The 17,530-nt window shown below is 42.2% G+C and overlaps 1 protein-coding gene across 10 annotated transcripts in view; it reads right to left on the bottom strand.

The window, feature by feature from the left end:
- The window catches only part of EXTL3 (exostosin like glycosyltransferase 3), a 123,371-nt gene that overhangs the window by 49,296 nt on the left and 56,545 nt on the right, over positions 1-17,530 (bottom strand). For 2 of the 10 annotated variants that reach the window (XM_033857596.2, XM_073805783.1), the window contains exon 1: positions 14,387-14,950. The exons of 2 other annotated variants lie outside the window; for them this stretch is intronic. The gene's annotated coding sequence lies outside the window, so the exon portion shown is untranslated. 6 more of the 10 variants (XR_012332371.1, XR_012332365.1, XR_012332366.1 and 3 more) reach the window with 6 other exon arrangements.

A 17,530-nucleotide genomic window follows, 5' to 3' on the forward strand; every position in this document is an offset into this window, starting at 1 on the left:
AGAGTCTGTTGGTAAACTGTTTTCTTGTGAAAACACTTTATTTCACCCTAAATCCTGAATAATGATCTAGCTGGATATACCATTCTAGGTTAATAATTCTTTTCCACCAACACTGAAGAATCCTCTGGATTCTATTACTGCTGCTGAGATGTGAGATGTCGGTCTAATTGTTGTGCCTGTGGATAACCTGACTTTTCATTCTGGCTATGTTCAAGATCTTTTTGCCTTTGGAATTCTGCATGTGTCTACATGTGGAATCTGGGGGGTGGGGGACGCTCAGCACTCATCAAACTTCCTGGTTCTTAAGATGTGTGTCTCTCATCAAACCAGAAAAGTCTCAGTCATTATCTGTTTGCTTTCTTTGTTTGTTTAGTCTTAGTTTGTTTAGTTTGTTGGTTATCTATTCGTATAGAGCCTGTCGCTCATTCTCTCCTTTTTGAACTCCTATTAGATGACTAGACATATGTCAGACCTCCTCATTTCATACTCCATGTCTTTAAACCTTTCTTCTATATTTTCTCTTTTGTCCTTTGTGCTACCATCTGGAAATTTCCTCAGGTCTATCCAGTTGAGGGCTCAGGAAATGTTTTCAGTAAAGAGCCAGAGAGTAAATATATTAGGTTTTGGGAGTTACATACAGTCTATGTAGAATATTTTCATTTGTCTCTTTTTTTAAACAACCCTTCAAAAACGTAAAAACCATTCTTTCCATGCAGCCTGTAAAAAATAAGCCACAACCAAGATTTACCCCACAAGCCACAGTGTGCCAACTCCTGATCTAACTCATTAATTCTCTACTCTGTGTCAAAGTGGTTGTTTATCCTACCCACTGAGTTTTAATTTCAATGACTATTTTACATTTCCAGAAATTCTACTGACCCCTTTTTAAAATTTTCTCTTATGTTTACGATAGCACCTATTCTTTCTCACCTTTTCTATTCCTTCTCTTCAGGTGTTTAGTTTGTTCTGTCCGCTGATTCTTGCTCATCGAGGAATAGTAGATTGTTTCCTCCCATGCTTTATAATTCTGTATTGAGTTCATTTTTAGTTGTGCTTTATTTCTGGGAAATCTATGTGGTCTGGGTTGAGGATACCTCCCTCCAGAACAGTTTGTGTCTTCCAGATACCTCTGTCATACTATCAGCCTTACATCACTTTTTATGTCAATTCTCAGTCTGGAGATTCTCCCAGATCCCACAAGTACTGTAGATTTGAACACAAAACTCATATGAAGGGAAATCCATGGTCATGAGTTCTCAGTGAATATTCCCTTCCCTAACCAGCTCTGGATCTTGCTAAGAGAGACAGCTCTCTGTGTGTGCTCACAGGTAGATTTTTTTCTAGTCTATCCACTCCTTTAGTGAATGTTCAACCCTTTGAAGATCCATACTCTTATCTGGTATCTCAGTTTAACACTCACAGGCGCAAGGCTCTTTCTCTTATCTCTGTGGAAACTAAAATGCAAGTTACTAAAACTGGCAAACACCCTAAAACCAGAGATCGCCTCCAGTCTTTTGTCTATGCATGAATAAACATGCTTACAAAAATGGGATATATGTTCTTTTTTGTAATCTGATTTTTTCCACTTATAACAAGAACAGTGTAATGCCCCACATCATTAGACGCTATACTACATGATCATCAATAATTGAATACAGCAAGACCATAATTTATTTAACCAGTCCCCTTTTGCTAGACATTTGTTTCCAATTTTTCACTATAATCAAAACTATAACAACTATTTTTGTAGCTATCTTTGCATACATCCACAGTTATTTCCTTAGAAAGAAAATTTTAACATAGGTCAGAGCAAGAATATCTTACCATTTTAAAAATTACCGTCTACGAGAAAGATGACCATTTATCCTCCCACCAACGATACAGAGGGCATCCGTTCGCCAATAATGGTGTGACAGAAATGGTTATTACTCCACGAGAATGTATTTGCTCTCCTACATTTCCCACTCTGCCTTACAGTTTGGCTGCAGCCGTTAAGACTAGTTCTTGCCAAAGGGAATGTCAGTAGAAGTAAGGTATCCTTTCCAGTACAAGGCAGTTAAGAATAGCCATGGATTCTTCTTCCCCCCACCACTTGAGAGACTGAAAGCAAAAAACTCTAAAACTATGAAATGGCAAGATAAAAGCAACACAGACCCCTGAGTCACCGCTGGAGAGGAGCCACAGAAGAGCGTCGTCTGAATTGTGAAGAGTGAGAAATAAACTTTTATGTTAGGCCACTAAGATTTCAGAGTCTGCTGCTGCAGTTAAGCATTAATTAACCTAACTAATCCAACCAAATGCCTTTTTTTTAAAACAGTTTGATAAAATGTCATTCTACTGTTTTAATTTACCCCTTATTATTGGAGGTCGAACAATTTTTGCTCATTGAGTATCTGTACTTCTCTTTTCATGCACTATCACTTCATGTGTTTTGCCAATTTTTCTATCTCTAAATGTTTTATCTTTGTTTTTTTTTTTTTTACATTAGTCTGCTGCCCATAATCACTCTTCTGCTAAACTTCCACGATCCTCTATAATCAAGGATGGCTCTACCTACATGCCCTACTTCAACTATTCCACGTACGTCCAGTGAATCTTTCAAGCTCAACCCTACACAAAGAACGAGCTGGCTCAAGTTGTGCTCTTTCTCCAACCTTCTCCATCTCACTTGCCCAACAGACTCACTGGACACTTGGAACAGCATTCTTCCTCTTTTCCACCTAACCCACTTATTCTCTGGGGCCATTTTAGAGTCCCACCTCTTCCATATAGTTTTCTCTAACTACACTTCATTTCTGAACTCTCTAAATTCCCACTGTATTCAGTATTAGAGGATTCAGAATTTGATCAACTGTTCATTAGTTTCATTTAAGCAATTTGTTTCTCTCCAGCTGGACTTAAAAACTCTTTGTAGAATGAAACTATTTTTTTGACCTCTTCTGAAATCCCTCTGCAAAATATCACATAGTTCTGGGTTCCAGGTCACTGCTCAATAAATAACAATACTAGATGAAAGTCTTAGTTTACATTTTCATTTTCAATCAAGTTTGAGATTTAGAGCCTATATAGTCTTGGTTCAAGGAAAATGAAACACTGAAAAATAAAGAGAGAGAATTTCACAGCTAGGAGGAGGCTAGAAGGCCATCTGGACTTGCAATTAGACTCTCTAGCTCAGGACTCAACTTTGAGAATTTAAGAATGTTACACAATTTCCTCCTTAAAGTGATATTGAAAAATCCCTACTTACCTCCAGGGTTATTGTGAGGATTAAATAAAATACGATAGATTAAATTTTAAAAAATCTATGGGACACAGCTAAAGCTGTGCTGAGAGGAACATTTACGCATGAAATGCTTACATTAGAAAAGAGGGAACATCTCAAATCAATAACCTAAGCTCCTACGTCAAGAACCTAGAAAAAGAACAAACCCAAAGTAAGCAGAAGGAAAGAAAGAATAAAGAGCAGAAATCAATGAAATAAAAAACATAAAAACAAAAGAGAAAAATCAGTAAAACCAAGAGGTTTGTCAATAATTTTGACAAACCTGCTCAAGACTGACAAAGAGATACAAATTACCAACATGGGGAATGAAAGAGGGGATATCACTACAGTTCCTGCAGGCATCAAACAGATAACAAAGGAAGTATAAACAACTTAACACACATAAATTGGACAACTCAGATGAAATGAACCAATGCCTCAAAAAACACAAACACCACAACTCACCCAACAGGAAATAGATAATTGGTCCTATAACTATTAAATAAATCGACTTTGTAATTTTAAAACTCCCCAAAAAGAAATGTCCAGCCCCAAAGGCTTTCACTGGAGAATTCTACTACATGTTTAAAGTATAAATACCTATTCTACATGGTCTCTTCCAGTGGGGGCAGGGGGGAGATTCCCGGTCCTTTTACCAACCCTGATACCCAAACCAAAGAGAGCACCAAAAACGAAAACTACAGATAAATCTCTCTCGTGAATATAGACAAAAAACACTGAACAAATATTAGTGAACAGAATTCAGTAATATATAAAAAGAATTAAATTATATTGCACTTAAGTAGGGAAGTGTTATTTTATATAGTTAATCTTATCCAGAAGCATGAACATTCATTCTCTCCATTTATTCATACCTTTATTTCTATCAAATAGTTCTGTCATCCTCATCCCTGCCCCAATGTCTCATATTAAGTTAGTTTGTATTTTATATAATTTACTCATCCGTTCTCCTGGTTCTCCACCGCAACAGCTCATTCTCTGGTTCCTTTTGCCACTCCTTAAATACATTCCTCAGGGGTTTGTCCCTTGTCCTCTTCTCTCTTTATCTTCATTTACTGGAGCTTGCCAATACCTTCAATTAGCACCCCCTGATTGGATGATTCTCAAATTTACCTCTCTAACCTTGATCTCCCTTCTGATATCTCTTTTCCAATGGTCAGCAACACAGACATCTACACCTCAATGTTCCAATGGCAGCAAGGGTACACCTCCTCTGAGTATAAGGAGGTTATGTTAGTTAAGTGTCTTCTCCCAACAAAGAGGGAAAAAAAATTCAAAATACTTGTGCACAGAGATTTATCATTCAAATCACGGCTGATGCCCTACTTTTTACTCTTTCCCTAATCAAAATTTTCTTGCTGATAAATGGAAAGTAGAATTCTTCATATGTTAGCCACTCACTTGAGGGCTTGAAACCAGCTATGTTCCTGGAAAGCTGAAATGGTAAGTAATTCAAGTCAAAAATCCAGAAGATAAGCTGAGAAGTCATCTGGGGCTTAAGAGTTCTCATTCGGAGTTCTGCATATGCTTGTCTTGCCCCTTCATCTCCTCCCTCCTACGCCTCAACACACCCGTGCCCTCTACCATCTCTACCATCGCCTCCTCTTTGAACGCCTTCTCTGCTAACATTCCTTATCTCCACAGCGAACTCTTCCGTCATCCGTGGGAACATTACCAGCAATGAGGACCTTGCTTTCAAGAGTCTGTTGATATAATAACCATCCTACTGACTCGACTTTTCTTCTTGTAAAACTAAAACACTCTGATATTGAAACTTCCTATCGTGGATTTGGCATATCACTGTTTATTTAGGTCTTCTTTAATGCCTTTCAACAAAGTTGTATAATCTTCCTCATTAAAAAATAAATAAATAAACTGAACTAAAGTAAAACACTCAATGGAAGAGAGAAAGAAAACAGAAGGGAGGAAAGAAGGGAATAAATAGCTGGTTCCACTTGGGCTGCTGTTACGCATTACATCTGAAACGTATGAAGGGAGAATGGAGCAAGAAGCAGAGAAGCTAGACACCTTCCAGATGTTCCCAAATGAAACCTTCAACTGACTTTAACATATTAAATAACTATAGTAACAGCTAACATCTATTGAATGTTTACTGTGTGCCAGGTTAGACCTACTGTATTCCTTCACACACTTAATCTTCACAAGAATCCTATGAAGTAGGTTTTACTAGTATTCCCACTGTATTTATACACGAGGAAACCAAAGCACAGAGCTTAGGTAACTTGCCCAGGGGCATCCATATTGAGTAAAACTTGGATTCAACTCAGTTACTCTAAGGCCCACACTCTCTATGTCTTAACCATTATGATAAACTGCCTGTGATGTTAACTCAGGGAACACAGAGCATAGGCACATCATGCATAAATTAATTTTAAATTATCCATATTACTACAGCTGTACTGTAACCACAGATAATGAGTTATAATTAAAACACATGGTAATACTATTCCAAACCTAAAGTCAACCTTATATTCATATTTGTTTATCTGCTAAACAAAACAAGAAAACTATATACTCAGAATGAATGACCTACCTGTGCATCTGTGCAGGTAGTACTACATGAGCCCATCAAGAAGGTAGAATCCTATTACAACCCAGGAGCAGGTTCTACAGAACCGTTTGTACATTGCTGCTATTACTGCCATTGCCACAAGCCTTTCAAACTAGATAAAGATAGTTCTGTACAGAAAACCATTTCAATAAGGTTGTTGAAAGCAATATTTCAGAGATTTTTAAATACTATAACAACCCCAAAGAACATGATTTCCTGCTAAGCACAGGCATGACAGTCTGTTACCTAGTACCTAGTTCAAAAATCAGGATGTTAATAAGCTAAACAAATTAAACAAACTAAAATAAATTTCCCAATACTAGCACTACTATTAAGACTCTGACTTCTCTCTTTTATGGTTCAAAATAACAAAAGGCACTTTCCAGGGAAGCTAACTGTTGTTAAAAAGTCACTTGTAAAAACTGAATGTAGGCAATTCACAAGTTGCAGGAGAGCGAGGTCATGTGTTTTTCACAATACAACCACCACAGTTTATTTACTGGATAAATTTAACCTGGGTGTAAAACAAAGGAAATAAAAAGTTGTCAGCAATTCAAAACCAAAATCAGGTGAGAAAAACTGGTTGTGCATTGACATACTTACTGAGTTACCAGTCAAGATTATGATACAATCACAAAGAACCACAGAGTTGAGCCACCCTTATTACAGGGCTTTGAAAAAAAGGAAAAAATATTGTTTGGTCTCAAGAACAGATTGTTCCACAGATGCCCCTAGCAGACACAAAAGGAGCTCACCAATAAGTAATAAGCGTTCCTTCCGCTGCTCAACTGTGTATAGGTATTAACAAGCAAACTAACATTCTTGATTAACCCAGGTCACAATATTGCTGCATTTAGTCAGCAATAAACCTGAACCCAGAAGTCTCAACTCCCAGGATAAGTCCTCAATTGGAAAATTATGCCAATTCCTGTATCTGTTTCCCTTCCCACCAGTTTGATAACATCCCACAATCAAAATCACATTGTCTCATAAGTCAGTTTTTAACTAGGGTTACAAATCAGATGCACAACTCAGCTAGGAATGTTTTCACATGATAAACCCAGGCCCACCAAACATTAACTGAATCAGAATTCCCAAGCATGGGCCCAAGCTCCCGCAGTTTGACAAAGCTCCCAAGTGATTTTAATGCAGAACACACTACTCAATAAACTCAAAAGTATTGGTCTAACAAAGAACTGATGACAATCCTCATTCAGATTGATGACATCTGAATCAATGTAATTATAGACAACTAAGGAAGTCAAAGAGCAATATACCTTATTCATGCAGGAAGTCTACAGACTACATCATAGACTTTTGGAAGAGGTGGGGGTAGACTTTTGGAAGAGGTGGGGGTAGACCTTTCACTTGTTATAACTATATATATATTTACAATGCACTCTAGATAACACACTTTACATATACTTTCTCATTTCATCCTCATATCAACCATCTTGGGGTTAGGCTTGTTTTTTCTACTTTGCAGAAAAATAAGTGTGAATCCCAAGGTTAGGTAACCTACTTAAGGCCATATAGCAAGAAGGTGAGGAGCCCAGATACAAATCCAGGTGTCCGACCTGCACCCTGCTACCCACGTGTTTACTATTTGTTTACTTAAAAGACTCATTTTGGCTTTATTTACAATAAGCATGTATTGCTTTCATAATTAAGAAAAATATTATCTTGCTGCAGTCACTTCAAAGTACACCACATTAGATTTTTCCATAAATAACGTGACAATCAGCTTTTTAGAAAAAAATAAAGTTGAATTCCTGAATGACAAACCAAATCCCAAAATAAGTCCCAGATGGATTCAAGAGGTAATTATAATAAATGAAACCACAAAAAGAACAAAAGGAAAACATAAATGTAATTTCACCACAAGATAAGTACAGCCACTTTTACAGGAATCTAAGCAAAAGTGGAATCCATAAAAGTTCAACAAATCTGACTATGTAAGAATCAAAGGCTTCTACATTTTTTTTTTTCAGTTGAGATTCAGTGAAAAGATTAGTGGAAGCATTTACAACACAGCATTACTTTCACAGAAGTAAAAGCAATACAATAGTGGTCAAAGGAAATAAGCAGGAAGCTACACAAAAAGGTGTCCAAATGCTAAACATTTTTAAATGTTTAATCATCCCAGCAATCAAAGAAGTGTACATTTAAAACAAGACACAGTGACATTTTCCACCTATAAACCAGCAAAGAATAGTAAAATTACAGTATCTGGTACTGACGAGGGTACATTCCCATACTCTGGTGCTGCGAAGGAGAACCCACACTCCTTTCTGGAGCACAATTTGGCCTTAAGCAATAAAAGCCCTGAAATGGTGCCTTCACTTTGACCCTACAATTCCACTTCCAGAAATTATTCTTAAGAAAGAATCATGAATGAGAAAAAAGATTTAATATCAAGAATGTCCACATTACAAAGTAAACCATTTAGTATAATAAAGTACAGTACATCTCTGTACTCCGCTGGCAGCTACAGTGACAGGTACTCTTACGCTGTATTCGTAGGAACGTAAACTTGCCATCTGTAACAAGTCTTTAAAATATTCATATCTTCGACTCAGCAATTTCACTTTCTAGGAATGCATTCTATGTGAACAAAGATTTGTATTATTGATATAAAAATGTAATCACCAAGCATTCTTTATAATAGCAAAAAAAATTATAAATTAAATGTCCAAGATTAGGAGGAAGGTTAAATATTAAGTATGATAAATCCATGTCATTAATATGATTATCACTCTGTCATTAATATGTTATCTGTCAATAAGCTTTTCAATCGTTTTAAATCAAATGGGAAAATGTTCACAATATGTGAAAAATACAGATTCCACTGTATGGAAGGAGGAGGTGTAAAAACAGGGTTTTTTGTGTTTTTTTTAAAACAGGTTTTTTTAAATAAGATCTTCAGATAGATTTTGCTGAAGAATCCTTCTGGAACAGTCAACTTGATGCGCAAGTGCCTAGAGCATAAACTAATTTCTCTAAGGGTTTCCATGCCTCAAGAAAATAAGATTTTCACCTTATGCTATGGAGGTATACAATTGATATCATTAGTGTAGACTCTAGTCTCCCTAAATGAGATAGAAAACTCAAGTAGAAGTTTGCTAAGCAATACGTGAATCAGCTTTATGACTCAGGCATCCAACTTCAACCTGCATGGGTGAATTCAACTTGAGACTCCGATTCTGTCATCCCTTTACCACTACTACCATCTTTCTGATTCATCAGGCCCCCTAACTTCATAATTCCTGTCTTTCTTGACTCATATGTTCCTTATCCTTTTTCAACTCATAAACTAAAGGGGTAGACTATATGACCTCAAAGATCCTTTGAGATTCTAGGACCCTGCTGACTTACAACTGCCTTGCACACAAAAAGCACATACATACTGTTTACTGGTGGCGGGGAGGGAAATATTACGAACAAATAAACTCAAGGCTATCCCCAAGACCTCCTTTTGTTTCACCTCCAAAATTTCAAGCATAATGCTTTCTTTTAAGGCCCCCCTTAATTTTCCACTGAATCCGATAATAATAATTTGGAGTCTTCACCAACTATCTTCTCCATTTTAAGCCACAATGCCTTTATACTTTACAGATCCACTTCAGAAATAAAGGAAGTCAGGCTGGGAAGAGTAAGTCAAGGTTGGAAAAAACCCAGGATACAAAAAGATTTTATCAGTCTGTAATATCTAAGCAGATAACATTTAAAAGAGATAAAGGCAGGGCTTCCCTGGTGGCGCAGTGGTTGAGAGTCCTGTACCCCGATGCAGGGGACACGGGTTTGTGCCCCAGTCTGGGAAGATCCCACATGCCGTGGAGCGGCTGGGCCCGTGAGCCATGGCCGCTAAGCCCGCGCATCCGGAGCCTGTGCTCCGCAACGGGAGAGGCCCCAACGGTGAGAGGCCCATGTACCGCAAAAAAAAAAAAAAAAAAAAAAGATAAAGGCAGAGTTCAGGCACTTAGATCCCAAAACTACAAGGAAATGATTTAGCTTAATAACAGAGCGCGCGCACACACACACACACACACACACACACACACACACACACACAGAGTTATGATTTTAGTTGACTATAATTTCAGTGAATCAAGAATATATGACTATCACCTGTTTTTCCTGTTTTTTTGTTTTGTTTTGTTTTGTTTTTTGGTATGCGGGCCTCTCACTGTTGTGGCCTCTCCCCTTGCGGAGCACAGGCTCCAGACGCGCAGGCTCAGCGGCCATGGCTCACGGGCCCAGCTGCTCGGCGGCATGCGGGATCCTCCCGGACCAGGACACGAACCCGTGTCCCCTGCATTGGCAGGCGGACTCTCAACCACTGCGCCACCAGGAAAGCCCCCCCTGGTTTTTTTTTTTAAACAAAATATAGTGTCAAAAACAAAAGAGTAAAAGTTACCCCACTCTGCACTCTGACACTGTATACTGAATACTGTACACTGTGCTGACCGCCACACTTTAAGAGGAACATTAACAAAGTGAATGCAGGGCAGAGGACTAAGAAATTGGTGAGGGGATTTGAAACTGTCAAATAAGAAACAGCTGAAGGAAATGGGGATCGACAGCCTGTGGAGTAGAAGATCTAGGAAAAGGATGGTAATCTCAATGACCACAGAGGCCCTGAGAGTGAACTAGATGAACCAAGGCGGCCGGCAGAGACCTTAGCAAAATGGAGAGCATATTTAGCATCTAAGGGAGATTACTACCATCAGAAATGTGAGCTCTACAGCACCAATGCCTATAATTTTTTCTTAAGAAAAGCCAGGAAAATAGATTTTTATGTGAAATCCCTGCATTTCTGAAAGTTGGCTCCCAATGTAAGTCTTTGTGTAAGCTGGGTGGCCAAATGGTATGTGCACAGGCCTCACTTGATCCATGCACACTAATCTGCAACTCGTGTCTTGGGAAACATGATGGCTGTCTTCCAACATCTGCAGAACTGTCAGAGGGAAAAGGAATAGACTTGTTCTACACAGCCCTAAAAGGTGACACTCACAGAAAGGCAAACTGCAGCTCAATAAGGAAAAGCATCCTAAAAACTAGTCTGCAAATTAGAATGGGCTGCCCAGAAAGGTTCACATCACTGTATTCAAAGAGGGACAGGTCAGTAAATGTTATTAGCCAATTCAAGAATGCTGCCTCTTACTACATCTGGTCAAATAACTAAACCTCCCAAGCCTCAGTTTTCTTTCCTACCTTCCTCCCCCTCAAAAAAAGGAATACTGTAACATTTAGCCTCTTATCTCTCAGAGTTACTATAAAGATCAAAATCTATGTGAGAAAAAAAATATATGAAAGTATATGATCGCCAAGAACTATAGTAATTTAAGACATTATTGTAACCTACCATCATAATGTATTTATGCATGTCTTATCTCTCTTACTATACAGGCTAAGGGCACATTCCAAATCTAATTCATTTTTTTAAATTCCTCAGAGTACCAAATGTTTGTTGAAAAAAGGTTTAAAAGGAAGTTGGAGGAGACAGTTAAAATGATGACAATATAAGAGGATAAGATAAACAGCCAAAAAAGCAAACATCCAGGGGGTTAATCATTAATAACACTGATCAGCCTAAAAGGTATTGGGCACAGTCAAACGGAGAAATACAGAAAAGTAGCAACATGTGTGTGAAGGCGCGATACTTTAAGGCAGGCATTGGCAAACTACAGCCAGCTGCCTGTTTTGTAAATAGTTACATTAGAACACAGCCTTGCTCATTCAGTTATGGATTGCACGTGTGTATTATTGTATGTACATACTGTATATATGTACTATATATCAATATATGTTGTTTTCAGTCTACAGCAGCAGAGCTGAATAGTTGCAAAGCCTAAAATACTCATTATTTGGCTGTTAACAGAAAAAATTTGCCTACTTTTCTATAAAAGTACTCCCAGGTTACAAACCACAGAATGCTGAGACATAGTTCATCTTCCCTATGGCTCCATCCCTGCGATTTTAATGGGTCATTTTGGTACACATAAGCAAAATCCTACACTAAACATCATGACCTAAGAGCAGAGGAGGTAAATATGTCACTGAATGGGGTCTTCATATTCCTCTTATATACCCAAGATTATAAAATTTTTAATGCTGCTTCTTTTCCACCTAGTAATATCACCAAAGAGATCTGAAAAACTCCAGGTGTACAAGGAGTGTGGAACTGGTTCAAGCAGGAAAAGATCATGCTTAGAGGTGAGCCTCCCCATCTCTCTTGAGTTCTCGAACTCCGTCTGCTTGAGCTCCACTATTTCAAGGAACCTACAAATAGATGAAAAATCCTTTCTTTCCTCTTAGTTACCCTATCATTACCAGTTCTCAAAAGGAACAGCTGCCGACAATTAAGAGAAAAAAACAAAATGAAGATAAATATGTTAACAGAAGTTTCCCGAGCTAAACTTAATATCCAGCAGAAACTAGTGCACAGTTTTACGACTTTATGAAAGGTTCATATTCCTTGCCTCACTCTGAAGTAATTATATGCAAAGACATTCAAGCCTCTACCAACAGCAGATCAGGAGGGATCTTCATTTTTCTCCTAATACCTCAATCTCCTGCTTCAGGCAGTATCTCCAACCCTCCTCCACCGGACCATCTACCAGTCTTGGCTCAGTTAGGGACGCCCACACACACACAGCCCACCACAGCCAAGGCCTCACTCCTGTACCGCCCTTCAGTGAGTTTTCAATCAACAGCTAGCCTAAAGCCCTGAGGGAAAGGGCAGGCCCTTATCTAATCCCCATACATTCTTCTGATGGTGTCAAGCTATCCTTTGAATCTCCCCCCTTCACCCCCTGGAAGTCTACTTCTCAGGCTTAACTTTACCCCTGACTCATTTCTCTCAAACCTGTTTGCTTAAATTCTTTGTATTCACAGGTTAAAACTCTGAGGCCTAATCATAAAAAGATTCCAACTACACACGCTAAGCAGGTTTTCTTCGCCTTAGTAAAGTGAGGCGTGGGGACCTGAAGACGCAAGCTCGGCAATCGTTTGTCCAGTAGGTATGCCCCCCGGAGAGCAGTGGCCATCTCTTCAAGAATTAAATAAACCATGTTTCAAGTATTCTGAAGATACACGATTTGAATCCTCTTCCGGAAAGCACTGAGGCCAGTTTCCCTCATATCAATATTTATGAGTACTAACGACTCCTCACAAGCAGAAGATCAGGAAATTCCCACAGGAAAAGGCATTTTTAACACACCAAGTATGAGTTTAACAACATGGGTCTTCTTTCACCCTGAAATATTTAAAAGTCCCCCTGGTAAAAGTTGGTGAGAACGCTGAGCTCCACTCAAGACTATCAGGACCACCCAGGTTACGATCCCAGGCACTCAGTACAGTTAGAATAACTGAACCAGAGTGCGAGACACTGGCTGAGCAAAACGGGGGTAAAGGCCGTCTTCGTGACTACAATGCACAGATCTTTTTAAAAACGTAAGAAAACATGGGGAGCCCAGCCTTCAAAAATGAAGCTACCTAAATTGGAGAAAGAAAGCGAGGAGAAGAAATATAAAGAGACCTCTTAGATAAACCACATATGGGGAAAAAAACGACACGTGCTCTGCCTCTCCTCCTCCAAAGGAGTGGAACCGAGAGGACTTGATGAAGCCCCTTAGAATTTCTGAAAAGAGAAGGGAGGAATCCATCAAATTCAAATCTTTTGAGAGCCACAAAAAGTTAAAAAGGTTCTGAACCACTGGCTCAACGTGGAGAAGAGAAACAGTCTCTCTGCAGTCTGGCAGCCCTGCCCGGTCTCCATAGGGTTCCGGATTCGCAATGAACCATGCCGGGTAATCCGAATAACTCGGCTAAGATTTCAGTCGTGTAGACGCGCACTCCGCAGCCCCTCTCCTGCCCAAGCAGCTTTGGGCCCACCGCTTCAGATCCTGGGCCCCAGAAGCACAGAACAGCAGCACCTGGACCCTTGGGCAGGAAGTGGCTATTCTGACTGTGGGCTCCTCATAAAAGGAGGTGAGCCTGGTGAAAAGAGCCAGAGGAAGAGCAGCTGCTGGCGGCTGTGTCTGAATGCAGCAGAAAGCAGAACTGGGAGTGTGTGCACGCAGAAAAGGGGAGGGGGGGCAGTCCGGGAGGCCCCTTCGTGGACCGAAGATGCTCTGCACAAACAGCTGGACAAACACAGGAGGGGAAAGGAGGGGAGAGGGCTGCACAGCTGAGGCCGAGCCTTTAGAAAAAGGGGTAGAGGTGGGTGCGAGGTAACTGGGACTATAGGGGGCGTCTGGGGGTGGGGTGGTCGCGTTTAGACCCCCCCAAACCCCCGAGGGGGCCCGTTACCCACCCCCCTCGCTGGTGGCTAAGGCTCTGGAAGTCCTCTCCCGAGACGTCTGAGAAGGCCTACTCCGAGGCTGCACGCCCCCGCCGCACCGGGCAGCAGCCTTTCGCCGGCTCCCGCGGCCCCAAAGCGGCCGGCCCCGGACGCGGCCGGTCCCGGGATCCCTACCACGAGCCCCTTCCGGGCTGCTCCGGGCTCCCGCCGCCGCCAGGAGTCCTACCGGCTTCCAGTTCAGGGACGAGCCGCCACCGCCGCCTGCGCGAGACTCGGGCTCCCAACAGCCGCTCTCGCCGCCTGCAGCCCGCCTTCCAGGCCGCGCCGGATCCTCAGCTCCCCCTGCAGGCTGGCAGCCATTTCCGACCAGCGCCGGCGGAACTTGCCGAAGTGCGCCGCGCCGGAAATGGCCGAACCCGGGCGCTCGCGAGCTGGGGGGATGGGGTGGGGGCGGGGCGCGTGGGGGGCGGGGAGTTGGCGGTGGGCGGGGGCAAAGGGGCGTGGCTGGGGCAAAGGGGCGGGGCGGGGCGTCCGCAACTTTGCCGACCGCGCCCGAAGGGCCGCCAAGGCCTTGGGCACCGCGAGCGGCCGCGCCGGGGATTGTGGGAGACGCCCGCGTGGAGGAAGCCCGTGCCCGCCCCTCTGGGCCCTCAGACCCGCGTCCTATCAATGCTCCTAACTCTTTCCGAAAAACCTCTCCGGGGCTTGCGAAGAGAATGCTCCCGCCGGTTCTGGATCGCGTTCTGACTCCAGAACCTCAGACGCTTGGAGCGGCCCGGTGAACTTTAGGTCTAAAAATAAAGCCATCCCCACAGAAAAGGGCTTCCTCAGTGAGCTTACCGGTCTCCGGCAATGGTCTGGAGTTGTGAAACACTCTGATTATTTAACAACAAAGAAAAGGCCGGACGGCGTGATGCCTAGGAAAAAAAATCCCGGGGGTTTGCAAAAACAATGGTTTAGTCCAGTCGTGTTGGCGTGGTCAACCAAAACTGGGAGGAAAAGGCGATGCAGTTTGAAATACTTAAGAGCCAACCCCTGTGAGCGGAAAAGCGCACATATTCCTACTGCCCTAAGAGACGCGTCGCTGTCAACTTCCACACTTGCAAAGTCAGGACAAAACTTTTTGTTTAACTGAAATGATGGGAGTGGGTTGAGGAACTCCACCAATCCTGGAAGACACACCTGATTATTAATGTTCACTCAGGAATGCGTTTAAGCCATTATTTAAAATCCGTAAATGCAATATGATGTAAGATCAAATTTGCTTCAACTTTTTTTAAACATGCTTTTAATTTCCAAAGGGCGGGGCTTCTACTCCAGGGTTTTCCAACCAGGGAACCCGACACACACCAGGACACGAAGAAGCTGGGGAGGCAAGGCAGGGGCGAGCTGGGATCTCCGTACTTGGGTGGTCTGTATGTTAGACAAACTGCACGCCCTGAGACCCCTCCACAGCTGCCCTGTCTCATCCACACACCTTTCCTGGTGGAGCCCAGAGGCTGACATGGGACAGTTTGGGCTAAGGTTTCCATTTGCAAAACAAAACTTTTAAAAACCTAGCAACCTGTTCTCCAGAGAACACTCTTCATCTCCCCAAACCCATCCACCCCTCCTTTTGCTGATCCCCCTTTTCTTCTCTCTTTCCTGACATCTCCTTACTCTTCCCTCTCACCGCACTCTTACCTCTCCTTTTCCCTTTATTACTAAGGACAAACTTAAACCTTCAAAGTCGAACCACTGTCATATATGTACAAAAACAACCCCTTTCTGGGCTTCCCTGCTGGTGCAGTAGTTAGGAATTTGCCTGCCAATGCAGGGGACACGGGTTCGAGCCCTGGTCCAGGAAGATCCCACATGCTGCTGAGCAACTAAGCCCGTGTGCCACAAGTACTGAGCCTGCGCTCCAAAGCCCATGAGCCACAACTACTGAGCCCATGTGCCACAACTACTGAAGCCTGTGCACCTAGAACCTGTGCTCCACAGCAGAAGCCTGCACACCACAACGAAGAGCAGCCCCCGCTCACAACTAGAGAAAGCCCGCGTGCAGCAACGAAGACCCAACGCAGACAAAAATAAATAAAATAAATTTATCACACACAAAAAAATTCCTTTCTAACTTTTACCAATTTTGTTGAGAAAAGTTGGAGGCAGGGAAGCAAAAATCAAAATGCTTTAAAAATCAAAAGAAATGAAATGAAATGAAAATGGGGAAAACTGTTCTGTTGCCCAAATATCAAGAATAGCCTGGGCTTCCCTGGTGGTGCAGTGGTTGAGAGTCCGCCTGCCGATGCAGGGGACACAGGTTTGTGCCCCCGTCCCCCGGTCCGGGAAGATCCCACGTGCCGCGGAGCGGCTGGGCCCGTGAGCCATGGCCACTGAGCCTGCGCGTCTGGAGCCTGTGCTCCGCAATGGGAAAGGCCACAACAGTGAGGCCCGCATACCGCAAAAAAAAAAAAAAAAAAAAAATAGCCTAAAGTTGTTCTTTTTTTTTTTTCTTCACACTTCATCTTCTTGGCTCTCCTCCAGAGGTCTGTGGCAGCAGGCAGAAGTCTGGCAGTGTGGGAGGAGACGCAACAGAAGCCCAGAAGCCAGGGCTGGTTCATCACCAAGCACTGGTTCATCTCCACGCGGACAAAAGAGGGCCTGCAGATAAGCTGCTTCCTGGCGGACTCATCCTAAATGTCTTCTTCTACATCTGAGGGACTTAACATTGCTGCCCCTAACGCCGACTTATTTGATTCCAACAAAAGTTCAAGATTTAGGGTGAAAAAGGATACCCAACCAAAATTTGGTCAAACCTTGACATCCCTAGAGCCCTGGGTGCTGCTGAGCACCTGCCTCCTTTGGATCTTGTGAGCCTCTCTTCTCCCACAGTTCATCTCTCTAGCTATGATGTGGGCCACTTTCTTTTCCTCTCCACGTTCTCTTCCTAGTATCATCTAAACCTCGAAGCAGATCCCTCACTGCATCGCCCCAGTCCCTATTTTCCAGCTGCACTGGAGACATCACCATCATCATCCTATGAATACCTATTTTATGAATCCTAAGCTAAACCCTTCGTTGGCATTGTCTCAGTTAAATCCTTGCAGGGTGATATCAGCTTACTGATAGGGAACTGACATGTCAAGAGGCTAAATAAATAAGGTGCCCAAGGTCACAGAGTGAAGTGCAAAGTACAGATGGAACTCCAAGTCTCCCCAACTTCAAAGTCAATATTCTTGACCAGAACAATCTGGTTGTCTTACCAGGACCTTAAGCTTAATGTATCCCACACTGAACTCATCTTTATCCCTTCCCCCTATGCTCTCCTCAAATGCCCTTATTTATAATAGTGTGACCATTATCTTTCCTAACATAGAAACTCAAAACC

This window comes from Tursiops truncatus, chromosome 6 (genome assembly GCF_011762595.2).
Source record: "Tursiops truncatus isolate mTurTru1 chromosome 6, mTurTru1.mat.Y, whole genome shotgun sequence".
In the NCBI taxonomy this organism is placed as follows: Eukaryota; Metazoa; Chordata; class Mammalia; order Artiodactyla; family Delphinidae; genus Tursiops; species Tursiops truncatus.